Source organism: Ambystoma mexicanum, chromosome 3q (assembly GCF_040938575.1).
Source record: "Ambystoma mexicanum isolate Mex_15411 chromosome 3q, UKY_AmexF1_1, whole genome shotgun sequence".
Classification (NCBI taxonomy): domain Eukaryota; kingdom Metazoa; phylum Chordata; class Amphibia; order Caudata; family Ambystomatidae; genus Ambystoma; species Ambystoma mexicanum.
Window position 1 is genome coordinate 1,157,059,695 of NC_090926.1, and position 15,163 is coordinate 1,157,074,857.

General features: G+C 46.6%; 1 protein-coding gene across 3 annotated transcripts in view; it reads left to right on the forward strand.

The window, feature by feature from the left end:
- Positions 1-8,295: 8,295 nt before the first annotated feature.
- The window catches only part of ADGRL1 (adhesion G protein-coupled receptor L1), a 979,436-nt gene continuing 972,568 nt past the window's right edge, over positions 8,296-15,163 (forward strand). For all 3 annotated transcript variants that reach the window (XM_069603973.1, XM_069603976.1, XM_069603977.1), the window contains exon 1: positions 8,296-9,128. The gene's annotated coding sequence lies outside the window, so the exon portion shown is untranslated. The remainder of the gene's footprint in view (positions 9,129-15,163) is intronic.

Consider the following 15,163-nt stretch of genomic DNA (forward strand, 5'->3'; position numbering starts at 1 on the left):
CTCAGACAGCCATTCAAACCTTATCCAGTGAATGTCTTTATGGATACAGGTGCTTCAACATTGGCCATGGACCCAAATGCCTCGATGGATGACATTGACTAATGCTGAGAAACCACTGTGCTGACATCATTAGTGACACCACGGCATAGCCATGTTAGTCCCAAGGTACACTTGCAGCATGCACAACGTTACACAAATACATACGTGAATACACAAAGAACATGCTTACACAGTTCTGTAGATAGAGGACAGATACATTTACGTATTGTCCTCATTAGCTAAGTGCAGAAACGCTGAATGCAAGACAACAAAGAGATGTAGAAGAAGCTTGAAGATCCTTATGGCAACTAACCTTATGAAACTACAGGATAACATAAGGAACCTGGAAGGACCAAATACATCAAACCTAGGGAAAAGATAGCATGGTATAGATAGGTAAAAAATCACAGTATAAGTATAACGAGGATCACATAAGGCCACAAGCCGCAGGACGAGAGACAAGGGAAAGCAGAACCAGGCTGCCCAGAACAGAAAGGCCAGGTCTCACAGCTAAGGTCAGAGACAAGCAGAGACAAGCAGCACTTTCCAAACTTAAAACGACAAGGGGCCATCTGCAGAAAAACTGAATCAATCCTCATAAATGGCAGACCAGAAGAGCTCGATTTTATGGTCCTCATCCACGTGATGTGGCGGAGCTAGCCAATGGTTATTCACCTGCGGTGGAAAGTAAACAGTTCTCAGCAACACAGACATGAAGTGGCACATGAACATGTCAACAACGTTGCAACAGTGAGAGGACTCTCACAGGCAAATGTGGTACTGCTAGCAGATACATTGAGAACACATATTCATTCTCATCACCTTCAAAAGGTGCACAGAGCGCAGAAAACAGATCTGGGTCCCAGGCCTGGAGATATCAGTTCCAACCAATCAGGGGACAGAAATCCAGAGGTGGATAGCAGGGTGCAAGGACCAATGGTAATCCTGCGACCCTGCAACAATGTAGTAGAAAGGTTCTTCGGATAAGGGCATGCTAGCCACCTGACATGAGAGGGCCAATCAACTCAGATCCATATGGGCAATCTATGCAGTATACCACTCTGATCACCCCATCAGAAAGTGGGATAGGTTTTTTCAGGGAAGAGCCCATGTTGTGACATTACTTTACAATAAAAAGGCCTGACACAGGTTTGGGAGCGGAGACTCTAGATTTTTGAATGTCCTCTATGATCCCTGTTGATTTTTGTAATAAACGACAGTTCTAACTTTCCCATGGCTGAGTCCTCCATTTTTTCTGCTGGATGGTTGTTGGGCCCTAGGAGCTGAACCGGTAAACTTGTAGTAAACCCCAGACCTCAGGCATACTATACCACACCAACAATCTGCTTCTTTAGTTCTATTGTCTTGAGCCAGGTCTGTGGCTCAGTTGACTAATGCATTCACTAATGGGGCCTATGTTTGCCATAATGGTCACAGGTTCGAATCCTAGCAAGTCCACTCAGCTCTTCCACCTTCCAAGGTCAAAAACATGAGTACCATTAAGATGGGTAACAATAAAACATCCGATACCTGTCAATAGCACCAGGATGCCCTGCTGGGGGTGAACATGTGCTATACAAATACACTTGTTGTGCATGCTGTGCCCTGCCAGAGGTTCCCTGAGTGTGTCATGTGCTTTCTTCTAATAGATCTTGAGTTTTTCCCTCTGGGCAGAACACATATCAATGCCACAAACCACATAGAACAATACCAATACTCAGGGCACGGGTACTTCCGGCCCGCACTCAAGAATGCCTTATCTTTTTCACCTACCACTGCCATGTAACTACCGCCCTCTTTTTTGGCAGAACCACATGCCACAAGGCCACGACATATTTCAGATCTACCCTGTACAAGACCACTTCTCTTAAATATGGCATTAATAACACGTTTTACAGCACTTGGACTAGGGAGGTGTCTTCCATGAAGTGTTAGATGTAAAAAGTAATATTGTGATGAATCACATTCTGGGGCACCAGTAGTCATGGAGTGAATATTGGTTTCTAAACCAACAATCAGCCACACAACTCTGATACACCGAAGGGATCCGAACAGATTGGAAACACAAGCAAATTATAAACCTCCTTGTCCTTGTCCAATTTTGGTAACATGGATGGAATGGCTTATCTCTGCAAGGGCTTGGATCGTTGGTTAGTTGAAACACTGTGAAAATCTAATTATTACTCAATGATAAAAGGGACTGTCGAGTCAAGGTTGTATAAACATATCTACTTTATTATCACAACAGACAGTTCTAGCACACTATGAAATACACCACACCTTGTCTGGGAATGCAGATGACAAACAGTTTCAAAGAAGTAAAAGGGATGCACTCTGCTGACTGACAGGAGGGTAGCCGGTATAGTGAATAATAGCAACAGTTCAAGTATATTTGGTGTCAACACACAAGGAGCAATGGGTCGTAAAATGTCACAAGGAGCTTTTTGAGGGGACAGAACCACAATGTCCCTTGTGCTGTAGGAGTTCTTGGTGCTCAACAGGGGCGAGTCTGTTTCAAGACACGTTGCAATTTCTGGGACAAAGTTCAAGATGAGAAACAGCTGCGGGTATCAGTCGGCAGGCAGTTCGGCGAGCAAAGCTGGATGGATGGCTGCAGGCTAGCCTACACAGCGGCTTAGGGTCAAGAATCATCTCACTGCTGGTTGGCAGTTCTGAAGCACTGGTTGAGGTGTATTGGGGAGCTTTAGTGACTGCAGCATAACAACAGTCAGTGGTGTAGTCGGTTGCAGATCGATCGGCTCGACTGGCTCGAAAATGGCTTTTACCGCAGACGTCAGTAGATGCTTGTCGGTGCACTCCTCCTAGCTTCTTCACTGGGCTTGTCGTCCCTTAAGGCGGACGGCCCAAAGCTGAGGAGAATGTTTCAGGTAGCTGCCTAGTCCTTGGTTTGGTTCAGAAACTCTCTAGCACTTACCACCTAGGAAGCGTGCTTCAGAGCCTAGCATGGCTCGTTGTGTGCTGGCTGGGCACCAGTTCTGGACCTGCTGGAGGGTCTTCAGGATTTATGTTAGGCAAAGTTTGTATGAAGTACCCTCTGGGACGTCTACACACAACTAGGCCTACACGTGTAAGCAAATCCAACCTTTGGTATAAGTCTGTACCACCCAGTTTTTGGTAGCGAGCTGAGCAGCAAGGCTTATCTCAAGAGGGAATGTGAGCTTGTAATGTGGTTACACAGAGGTCTACAATCACAAGTATTCAAATAGACTCTTATACTCAAGGTTTCATGGTAAAACACTTATTAATTTATTACACAGTCAGTTAGAAAACATTCACTAAAAGGAGGCAATCAATATCACACGCAAATATACTACAATACTTAACACTATCAGGTTCTGAGGCATTTAAACTGCTTTGAAGGAAGAGCAAAATTGCATTCAAAGCATTTCAAGTAGGAGCAAAAAGGCATAAGTTAATAAAACGAATAATAGAGTTACTCTTAAACAGTGAAAATAGTTTGAGTTCACCAGAGGAGTGGTTCCAATGCAATAGATAGTCCAAAGTCAATGGGCTAGAGTCTTGTATAAGAAAAACGGTTCTGGTAGTTTAAAGGGAAAAGTCTTTGCTACGGTTCTCAGAAGAAGTTCTTAGAAGAAAGGTTTGTCTGTCGGGTCACAAGCTGACTAGGCCTGCAAGTTGCCAAAGTTTCACATACTTTCGCAGTGTGAGGTAAATTCTCTCGGGCGGGGTTTTCACAGTACCTTATACTGAAGAAAAAGAAGCCGCTGAAGACTTTTGTTCCTGGCAGTTCCTGCAGATCTCGCTTTTCCTGAGCCTCAGTCGTGGGGACAAGAGAGAGGATGTTGGGGGACTACTGCATTGCACGGGGACTGGTCGCAAAGCTGGCAAACTGGCAAATCTTCGATTCTGGTAGCTGTAGTCAAGCACACAAACTGGTGTCCTTCTTCCTGGCTATTCGGTTTCCTACAGCACAATGAGGAAAACACAACCAGCTCCGAGAATGGTGTCCAGTTGGCTTATGAGTTGATTGGTCCCACCAACTCAAAGGGAGAAGTCGTCCTTGAAGTGCATCTCTGTCAAGATGAACTTGCCGATTCGGACCTGCAACAGGGCTTCACCGGGCAAACCAACAGTCCAGAAATTGCAGCAGCTGTCCACTTCCAGCTCGTCTTTTTGTTCTTTCGCTCCAGTGGTCAACTCTGCCTTCCAAGCCAAGAGACTCGACTTTTAAACAGTTTTCCCCCATTCATTCCAGTCTAGCTGCCACTCACCCAGCAGGGTGGCTGTCCTTGCCGGACAGTATACCAGCCAATCATGCCAGAGTGCATTTGGGTCTCCTAGGAGACTAAGCACAGGGAGTTTCAGGCACCTCCCTCACTTCCTGACCACCCCAGACACTCGGGCGTCAGTGGCAGTATTCAGTCCTGAATCCTGCCAAAGGCGTCGGAACAAAGGGACCAAACCTGGTTTGGCAAGCAGAGACAAACTCTAGAGGGATCTTTAAAAAACAAATGGTGAAAAAAGAAGACTGGGACCTGTTTCAACAAAGCGGGCTCAGGCGCCATCTTCAAAAACATGGCTCTCGTGATTTTTAGCTACCGGTTTCTTCGGTCGGGAAAAATCATGGAAGTTTGTTGTAAAACCACTGCAAGCAGCCATTTCTATAGGAAATGGTAGCATTTGACTGCTACATTAGTTTCTAAACATGGGGGATAGTAGGTAACCCCTCCAGCACTCCATTGGAAGATAGGGTGGGCTGGGTCTAGGAATTTAAAAAGACTAGTAAAGTCAATTTAAATTTACATTCACTAGGAAACAGTAGTTTATCCCAGGGAAGGTGTTTAAACCTTGGGGCAGCCTAAAAGGCTTGCCTGTGTCACTGCATTGAGGGTGCTGTGTGACACACATAAAAAGATGATGCCTATGGGGTTGTCTAAAACTCCATAATCAAAGAACACAAGAGTAAAACACACATCAAAATACATGAGAGAGTGGGGAAAAAGGCTCACGCTCTCTCCAGGTAAAAAAAATCAAGTCCTCAAAATCCAGCAAAGTTGCTGGAGGTCTCTAAGGTGAAGGGGATTAGCACATTTATGAGAATTCTCCCAAACAATGTGTTATCTCCCTCTGTTCCTTTGGATATGTTTAGGGTATGGATTTGGTCTCCATCTTCGAGGTTCTAGCCTTCCTTCACTGGTAGAAGATGTAAAGCAGACTGTGCTTTCAGCCAGGGTCCAATGATGAGTTGTTCCTTCTGCTTCTGGTGAAGCTGTCAGATAATCTGCCAAGAAAGCATCTCAGCCTTCTTTTAAAGCCAATTCTACCACAGGGATTGGTGTAGGCTAAGCCTACCTTAATGAACCAATCCTGTTTCTCCACCAACAATCTCCTGTATGCGTGAGGTCATAACCAGAGTGCTTTACAACAGAAAAGGTGAAGTGTGAAAACATGTGAACACCTGTCTTCCTCTCTGTTGCGGATCAAAGGGTCCCTCTGGTTAATGGAGCTCACTGTGGTTCCTGTTTAAAGCAGCAGGTCTCTCTTGAAGCTGCGACGAGACCAGACTTTCTGACTCCGTCAAACCACATACTCGTACCTTTTGAATGGGGTCTCCCTGTGGGGATGACTACTGTAAACATGCAGTCCAGGACATAGTATTTCACTGTCAATCAATACTAAGGGCAGGAGTTGGCACCAGGCTGACCCAGTGCATATAAAAGGGTATTGGGTTTTCCAGTCTTATTTGTAAGCCTCTGCAGCCAGGCCCCATGTGGGCTGAATTAAACTCTGATTAGTATGTGAATGCTGCCACCATCTACAGGGCTCAACAAAAAGATGGGGCAGATCCAGGGGTGGACTGGGAACCAAAGGAGGGGCTGGAAATAATCTTCAAAGTGGCCCCATATAGCACATTTTCAGCTAGCCTAACCCTTTTCCTATGAGAAAATGTGGAAATAAAATAGTTATCACAAAGAAAGGCCTATATTTCCTAGGCCTACCAGGAAATCTCCAGATTTCCCCATAGGCCAGTCTACCCCTGGGCAGATCCATGTAGCCTTTGTCAGTTAGTGTGGCTGCCCATGGCAGGAGGAAAGATTGCGCCCTCCCCCTTCTGGGGTATGCATCGTGTCCAGACCCCAACTAAATATGACAGGGCGGGACAGCGCCTGTAGGCTGTTTCCACCCAGAGTACATTGGTCTGTGTGTATGTCGTGCAGTGAGCACAGGAAAAAGTGTGCGGATTAGCCACACACATTTTCCATCATTCAATTTCATTTCAAATTTCAAAAAAGCCAAGGCTAGCTCACACCCGCCGTGTGGATTGTCGAATGCCTCACAAATACTATTATTGTTAAACTTGAATTCATGAAGAAGTTATCTGTTAAAGCACGGAGGGGCACTCTATGGGAGACAGTTGCACTCTCATGTTGGAGCTGGAATATGTAAGTTTGGCAGAGGTGCAATTCAGGGTACCGTGGTCTGGACCTTCAAGATGTGTGATGAAGGGGAAGAGTGAGGGTGATTACAGTCTGTTAAAAATTAATTGGTTCATATTCATTTATTATTTGCTTTAACGCTACAGCAACAAAAGATGATCAAATCTGCTCAGTGAAAAACAGTAAAACACTTTTTTTTGTATTACCAAAAGCCCTTGGGAGTTGTTGGGGGGGCTTTTGTAACCTTGTCATGGTGCATATAAAATGGATGTAAACCTTTTCTATTCCTAAATAGGCTGTGGACATGCACAATAACATCACATTTTAATATATACAAACAGCTTGGTTAAATATATGTTTACTTAAACCACTTTGGCATATTAGCTCTTATTTGGTTGAGCCCCCACCCCACTACCCTCGCTTTACTCACCACCCACCTCCCAGTATTGATTTCTAGGGACGCCACTGCTCCTTAGAACGTCAGTCCTCGGTTTCCGACCAGCCTTCCTCCTCCTCTGTGTGTGTTCCAGCCCTGGCCCACTGATACTCCGTGCCTGGGTTTCCCAGTTTCTCTGCTCTTTTTGTATTATAAGCATATCCTCCCTCCTTCGTCTATGTCTGGTTTGCCTCTTTCCCTTCTCTGCATGTGTAACCCAGCCCCTTTTCTTTTGTACTCCAGTCCTGGTTTTACCCGTATCACTGTTCCGATGTATGTACGTTCCTTACCTGTGCTGCTCGCTGCCCGTGTTTCCCACGCTCCTTGCATTCTTTGTGTACCCAAGCGACTGCTCTATGTCAATGCCAGTCCTGGTTTTCCAACCTCAGTGCTTTGCGTGTGTGGTCAGGCAACTACAGTTCCAATCCACGGTCCTGGTTATCACACTGCTGTAGCTCCCTCCTTTTGGTACTCATTCCCCTCTTCTCCACGTCCATCGTGTGTTGTCTAGTCCTCTCTCCTCCGATACTGCCTTCCCTCTCCCTTTTCTGCCAGTGTAATGCAGGTCCTTTCCTTGGGTACCCCATGCCATCGCATGCTAACGTTCCCTCGCTTTGTTAGTCCAGTCCTGGATTTCCATCCCGCACAGTCTTCCTTGCGATCGGGGATTTTGATCGCCTTCCCTTCCCTCTGTGTCTGCGCCCCGTCCTGCGCTCCACGCTCCGGGTTTTCCCCGCTGGCGCTTGCGGATGGAGAGTGGATGAGGCATCTTGAGGCAGTTGCACAGACCGCGCTGTCCTTGCGTCCTGCAGTGCACCCGCTCCGCTCGCGGAACCAAGGCAGGTCCAGCAAGGCGCGCGCCGGACTGAAAGCCCTGCAAACAGGCCATCCGGCGTCAGTGGCTGCGGCCAGGCGATTCCAGGACAGGTGTTCTGCTCCCATCCCAGCTGTGGTCCTCCATCCCACCTGGCTGCGGTCCTCGCTTGCCGTCCGGGCTCAGTGATGGAGAGTCGGCCCGTCTCCCCATCATTCTCTGGCTGAGGGGGTCCCGAGCATCCTCCCCACCAGCGGTAGTGAACCCTTTACTGAGGGTGGAGGAGGTGGGAGGAAAGCCGCATTGCCAGGCATACCCGAGCGCTGATTCGCGAAACACCTGGGAGAAGCGGGGACGAGCAAATCAAGGGTACGGTTGTGCCCAACTACCCTGGCATGCCCCCTCTACGACCTCAGACTCCGCCTTGCTCCCCCAATGTGCCATTTCTACCACACTCTGTGCAGTCGTCACCTGATAGCCCTCCATCTCTACCCTACTAGCGATCCTTCTCCGCCACCGGAGCGTGCCGTCGCTTAGCATTGGGCACGGGCACCCACTACTATCGCATTGCGACCAAAGACGGCATGATTGAGCTGTAGTGGGGGAAGCCAACTGCTGCCAGAGGGAAGGTTGTGTATCTAGACCTCAAAGAACCAACCTCCTTGCAGCGGTGGATGCTACGAAGAGCCCACTGGAGGAGTCAAGACATACATTTGCCCTGGGGAGCTTCAAGCCAGCCATGTCTGGCATTTTGGAATGCTATTCTTTGGTATGGCGCTATGGGCTTAGGCTTGGTCACTGATGGAGGCTGCGGAGAGAGGCAGGCGGGCACTGAGGTTGGGGAGATTCCGGTGAGGCAGCGACGGAGCAAGATGCGGAAGGTTTTCGAAGAGCATGGTCTCGGTGGTGTGGGCGAGGGCTACTGTAATGGCGATAGTCATCGCTTCTATTACCCGTGGCGGTCTTCCGTCTTTGAGGTGCTGTAAATGACACATGTTCCTGTGCCCAACTCAACGGTGCTCATTATCAACCTAAGAGAGATGAGTGGCTGATCTGATGCCATTCGAGCCTGTGAGCCACAGCCTACACAAACGGCTCTGCAGCGGGCACATTAACCCAAAGTGCTATCGTTCTGCATGCCAAAGGTGAACTGGAGTCGCCAAATACAGACTAGGAACTGGATATTTTTTCTTTTCTCACATCTCCTGGTAGAAGGATAAAAAAAATATATATACTTTATTTTCCTTCGAAATCTACCACCCTCTCCGAGTGGACGAAGGATTTTTCAGAAAACCTTTTGGAAGAGGTTCTGGTCGAGCGACATCGCTTCCCTCTCCGATGGCCTTCCACGGGCATGGGCTTGTGCCAGGCTTGGCACAGTCTGAGAGTTGAAGGACCCCATGGACGAAGGCTGAGAAAGGTAAGAGCCCCTCCACCCCCCGAAGATCCAATCCCTTTTCTGAACATTGACTAATTTGACTCTCCACTGTCTTCTGTTTGATCGATGGTGGGTCCGCTGGTGCACACCGTGCACCCACTGGTCTAAATTGTGGTGAGAATCTGGATGGGATCCAGGCTGTCCGGGTCTACTAGGAATGCCCAGGTGGTATCGGCCCATGTAGTCCCCTAATTGGTGATATCCTGCTGTCCCTGTAGCAACCCCACATGGCTCGGTAGAGGATGGTTCAGATCCAGTAAGGAGGGGCGCTGACCAAGTCCTGTCTATAGTGTGGCCTCATTTTAAATTTCGGGTATGCTGGTAGGGCAGGGTGATTAGGGGAAAAACACCTCTTGGTTGTCCAGGCTGTCTGTATGAGGGTATGGGCGCATACCATAGGACAATACAAAGTGTCTGGTTCTTGCTCTACATGGTGGGAGAAGGGCTAGTACTCGGCGGCAGCGGGGTCTGGTATACATAATGGAGGATGGTGGTGTTTTAAGGCATGCAATTGACATGTCTGGTGCTTGAGCTTTGTAGCGATGAGATGTTTGTTGGGTTCATGTGTGATGGCAGTAGTGTTTGTGGCATGGCGCTGGATGGTGTCGGGCTTCTACTGGACAGTAATGGGGATTATTGGATGCACTGAAAGGCAGCTGTGGCTCATAAGGACAGTATGCAAACGTTTTTATGCTGAGCCCTCTTGAGTAATATTTGAGTCACCTCGCCCACCAAATGCCAGAAGTGCTTCTGTTCTATTAAAAGCATTCCCAATGCTCCCCTTTTTAAAGAGCTTCATGCATCCCAGCCATCCTCTGGGCCCCTTTAGGAGAGCCAGCCCCACAGTATGAAGGACACTGCATTGGAGGGGACCTTATATTGTACTATGGTTGGATTGGGTAGGTTTTGAGGTTCATATATGATGGCATTGGGGATTTTGGTACATACTGAGTCTTGCATGAGTATGGACTTCACAATGGATGGTGACGAGGTCACCTCTTTGGCATCCACCATGATGCATAAGCAAGTCGAGGCCCTGTGCCTACCTTTATGGGTGTTTAGGGCTCCTGTAGGGATGGTTATTGAAGTCTGGATTTAGGTGGAGTTATAGTGGTTGCCCCCCAATGAACCCCCAGGCTCATGCTGGATGATAATATGCCTTGGTGTAGGCACCGAAGGGGGTCTTTGATTCATACTGGACAGCAACAGGTCTTTGTGTGTTCACTGGATGGGTATTTAGATCATTTCTGGGTGGTAATATGTGGCTCATACTGGACAGCAACAGGTCTTTGTGTGGTCACTGCTTGGGTATTTAGATCATAGTGGATGGTAATATTTAACTCCTACTGGATAGCAACAGGTCTTTGTGTGGTCACTGCTTGGGTATTTAGATCATAGTGGATGGTAATATTTAACTCCTACTGGATAGCAACAGGTCTTTGTGTGGTCACTGCTTGGGTATTTAGATCATAGTGGATGGTAATATTTAACTCCTACTGGATAGCAACGGGTCGTTTTGTGTTCACTGGATGGGTATTTAGATCATACTGGGTGGTAATATTTGGCTCATACTGGACAGCAACAGGTCTTTTTGTGTTCACTGGATGGGTATTTAGATCATACTGGGTGGTAATATTTGGCTCATACTGGACAGCAACAGGTATTTTTGTGTTCACTGGATGGGTATTTAGATCATACTGGGTGGTAATATTTGGCTCATACTGGACAGCAACAAGTCTTTGTGTGTTCACTGGATGGGTATTTAGATCGTACTGGGTGGTAATATTTAACTCATACTGGATAGCAGCAGGTCTTTGTGTGTTCACTGGATGGGTATTTAGATCATATGGGGTGGTAATATTTAACTCATTGGATAGCAACAGGTCTTTGTGTGTTCACTGGATGGGTATTTAGATCATATGGGGTGGTAATATTTAACTCATATTGGATAGCAACAGGTCTTTGTGTGTTCACTGGATGGGTATTTAGATCATAGTGGGTGGTAATATTTGGCTCATACTGGACAGCAACAAGTCTTTGTGTGTTCACTGGATGGGTATTTAGATCGTACTGGGTGGTAATATTTAACTCATACTGGATAGCAGCAGGTCTTTGTGTGGTCAATGCTTGGGTATTTAGATCATAGTGGATGGTAATATGTAACTCCTACTGGATAGCAACAGGTCTTTGTGTGTTCACTGGATGGGTATTTAGATCATAGTGGATGGTAATATTTGGCTCATACTGGACAGCAACAGGTCTTTTTGTGTTCACTGGATGGGTATTTAGATCATACTGGGTGGTAATATTTGGCTCATACTGGACAGCAACAGGTCTTTTTGTGTTCACTGGATGGGTATTTAGATCATACTGGGTGGTAATATTTAACTTATACTGGATAGCAACAGGTCTTTCTTTGTGTGTTCACTGGATGGGTATTTAGATCATACTGGGTGGTAATATTTAACTCCTACTGGATAGCAACAGGTCTTTTTGTGTTCACTGGATGGGTATTTAGATCATAGTGGATGGTAATATGTAACTCCTACTGGATAGCAACAGGTCTTTGTGTGTTCACTGGATGGGTATTTAGATCATACTGGGTGGTAATATTTAACTCATACTGGATAGCAACAGGTCTTTTTGTGTTCACTGGATGGGTATTTAGATCATAGTGGATGGTAATATGTAACTCCTACTGGATAGCAACAGGTCTTTGTGTGTTCACTGGATGGGTATTTAGATCATAGTGGATGGTAATATTTGGCTCATACTGGACAGCAACAGGTCTTTTTGTGTTCACTGGATGGGTATTTAGATCATACTGGGTGGTAATATTTGGCTCATACTGGACAGCAACAGGTCTTTGTGTGTTCACTGGATGGGTATTTAGATCATAATAGATGGTAAAATGTGGCTTATACTGGACGGCAACAGGTGTAGGTGTAGGCACTGGTTGAGGTATTTAATGCCTGCTTGATGCCAATGGGTTTTGGTATAGGCACTGGATGGCCTATTTATATCGTTCTTGTACTGGGTTGCTATATTTATTGGTGTAGGCACTGGATGGGGTCTTTGGCTCATACTGGGTGGCAACAGGTGCTGATGTAAGCACTGGTTGGGGTATTTAATTGATGCTTGATCTCAATCGGTGCTGGTGTAGCCAGTAGCTGGAGTTTGCAGCTCATGCTGGATGTCAATTGGTCATGGGGTATGGACTGAATGATGCATATTGCTCCTAGTGGGTGATAATGGGGTTTGATGTAAGCATCGGCGATCCCAATGCATGTATATGGGTCATGGTGAAATGCTGTAGATGGGGTATTGGACTTGTACTCGATTGAAATAGGTTTTAGTTTATAAACTGGTTGGGCTCTATGGCTCATACTGGATGACAATGGGGTTTGGCGTGAACCCTTCATGGTGTATTTGACAATTACTGTATGGCAATAGGTATTGATGTATGCATTCGATGGAGGTCTATATCATGTACTATATGGCACAAGCTCCAGATTGAAGCACTAAATGGAGTCTATAGCTCATACTGGATGGAAGCACGTCTTGGAGTAGGTACTGGATGGCAATAGGTTTTTGTGTATTCACTGGAGTGGGTGCATCGTAGATTGCATCGGTCTTGGTGTCGGCACTAGAGAGAGTATTGCTAGTTCTGCTTTGGCTCTGATGGACGGTGATAGAGTTTGGTGGACGTCTTTGTTGGGATCTGTGACTCATAAGGAATGGTGTTGGCACATACTGGATTGAAATAGAATGTGTGTTTTGTTTTTTTTATCAACCTGGATGGGATGAGGTTTTGGTGTGTGCGCTGTGTGGGGTCTTGGTGCTCATGCTGAGGGTATTCAATGAGGTATGGGTTCCTACTGGATGGAGATCTGCTGTATTTTCTTTTTTTTTCATTGGTTTTCAGTCTCTGGCTCATATCAGACGACACTATGTGGGAACTGCTTCTCATAATGGGTTGTAGTAAAATCTGGTATGTCTGTTCGATTGGGTCTTCAACACATATTGGAGGGTTAGGTGCTTTTTCACTAAGTTAGAGGGGTCTGGATTTCCCAGAGTTGATGAGGCCAGTGCCTCACACTGGATACAGTGGAGAGTAAGGAGGGTATCTGGGGTTGGCACGTGAGTTTCGTCTCTGGTTTATTGTGGTGACAGGGCTTGAAACAAGCACGTGGTGGGATCTGGAGGCTTGTGTGGAGAGATGGTGGAACCTGGGGACCCACTGTATTACATAGTACTTCAGGTGCACATTGGGTTCTGCTTTGGCTCTGTCGGACAGTGATCGGGTTTGGTGGACGTCTTGGTTGGGATCTGTGACTCATACGGAATGGTGCTTGACAATTTGATCTGCAGGTTCTAGCGAATGGTAATAAGGTTTAGGCTTCACACTGAATTGTCTGCGGCTCATACTGGATTCTGATAGGGTCGGAGGGGATTTGATTTATGTGGTATTGTTGGCATAGCCTGGGTGCTGCCTGCTGAAGGGGAGTTCTAATGTTCATATTGGATGTAACCGTTTTGGGGCAATCACTGAAAGGCGCAAATATTAGGTGTGTTCATTGGGCTGGGTCTTTGGCTCATACTGGGGTGCAATACCGGAAGTTATGGGGGTTTGGTGTTTGTATTGCATATCTATTGTGTTCACTTGGTCTTGAAGGCGTAGGGTGTCCACGCCGATGATGATATGCTTTGACATATCCATTGGATCCAGTCCATGACTCAATGGGCGGAAATAGGGTTTGGTCAATAAATTGAATTAAGTCTTTGGCTCCTTGAGCAGACCTCTGATTTGGTGTATGTATTGCATACGGCTTTTTTTTTAGCACTAATTGGATTGCAATAGTGTGTAGGGGTATTTAGCACCAGCTGGATGAGGGAAGGGTTTAAGCTATGCATTGGATTTTTTTATGCAAACTGGATGAGTGCTACATCTCTCGAAGAATGGCAATACTGCCTGATAGTTGCTTTTGCATGGGCGCTGTGGTGCATGTTGGGAGACACTGGGGACTGTGATGACTCCATCGTAGACTGTGACTTGTTTTAGACTGGTGATGCAGTCTTGGGCTTAGGACTGTTGATCTGGAGTCTGACACTTGTGATTGGTATTGATGGGTGGCTATGGGATTGTAGACTTGTGTAGGGGGGCATAACCTGAGATCGTGATTGGGTTGGTGGACCTCAATAAGGGTTAGAATGGTTTGATAGATGGTGATAGACTCTAAGGGTATTTTTGGAAGACAATGGGGTCTTGTGCTCATGCAGGGTGGCTACGGTATGGTGCATTCTTGTTCTGTATCTGGTCTAGTCTTGTCCTAGGTGACAATATTATGTGGTGTGTGCTTATGATTGAGTTCGGGGCATGTGATGGGTTTAGTTCTTGTGGTGAGCGGGCCGGGGACGTGTGGTGGGTAGTAATGGAGTTTGGGGCCTAGGCATTGGTGGCAATAGGGTTTGAGATTTGTGATGGTGGTCGTGCCATCTGGGGTACTTTCTGATGGTTATTGGTTCTACACACATGTTGTGTAGCAATAGCATCTGGAGCAATGGTGGACTGGGGATGGAATGTTGGGTTTATAATGGGTTATATTGCGAATTGAGGTTAGTGGTAAGAGACTATTATGATTTGCTTCCCCAGATGGGTGGCCATTGGGACAGTCGAATGATGGGTGATGTTTTCTAGGGCTCATGCCGGGTTTCAACCAGGTGGGATTCTCATGCTTTGCGGGTGTGGGGTCCGAGTTCTATATTCATTGGCTTTGGACTCTGAGGCGTGTGATAGATAGGGCTGGAGTCTGGCACTCATACTGACTGGTAACGGAATCTGACACTCCCGATGACTGTCAATGAGGTCTGGCATGCTCTCCAGGTAGCCATGAAAAATGGGGTCATGCTAAATTGGGAATAGGGCTCCTGCACTGCAATGTTTTATGGGGATATAACTGAATTAATGGTTTTGGGGAATGGGATCACGAGGTGTGGCAATGGGAAATTGACTTCTC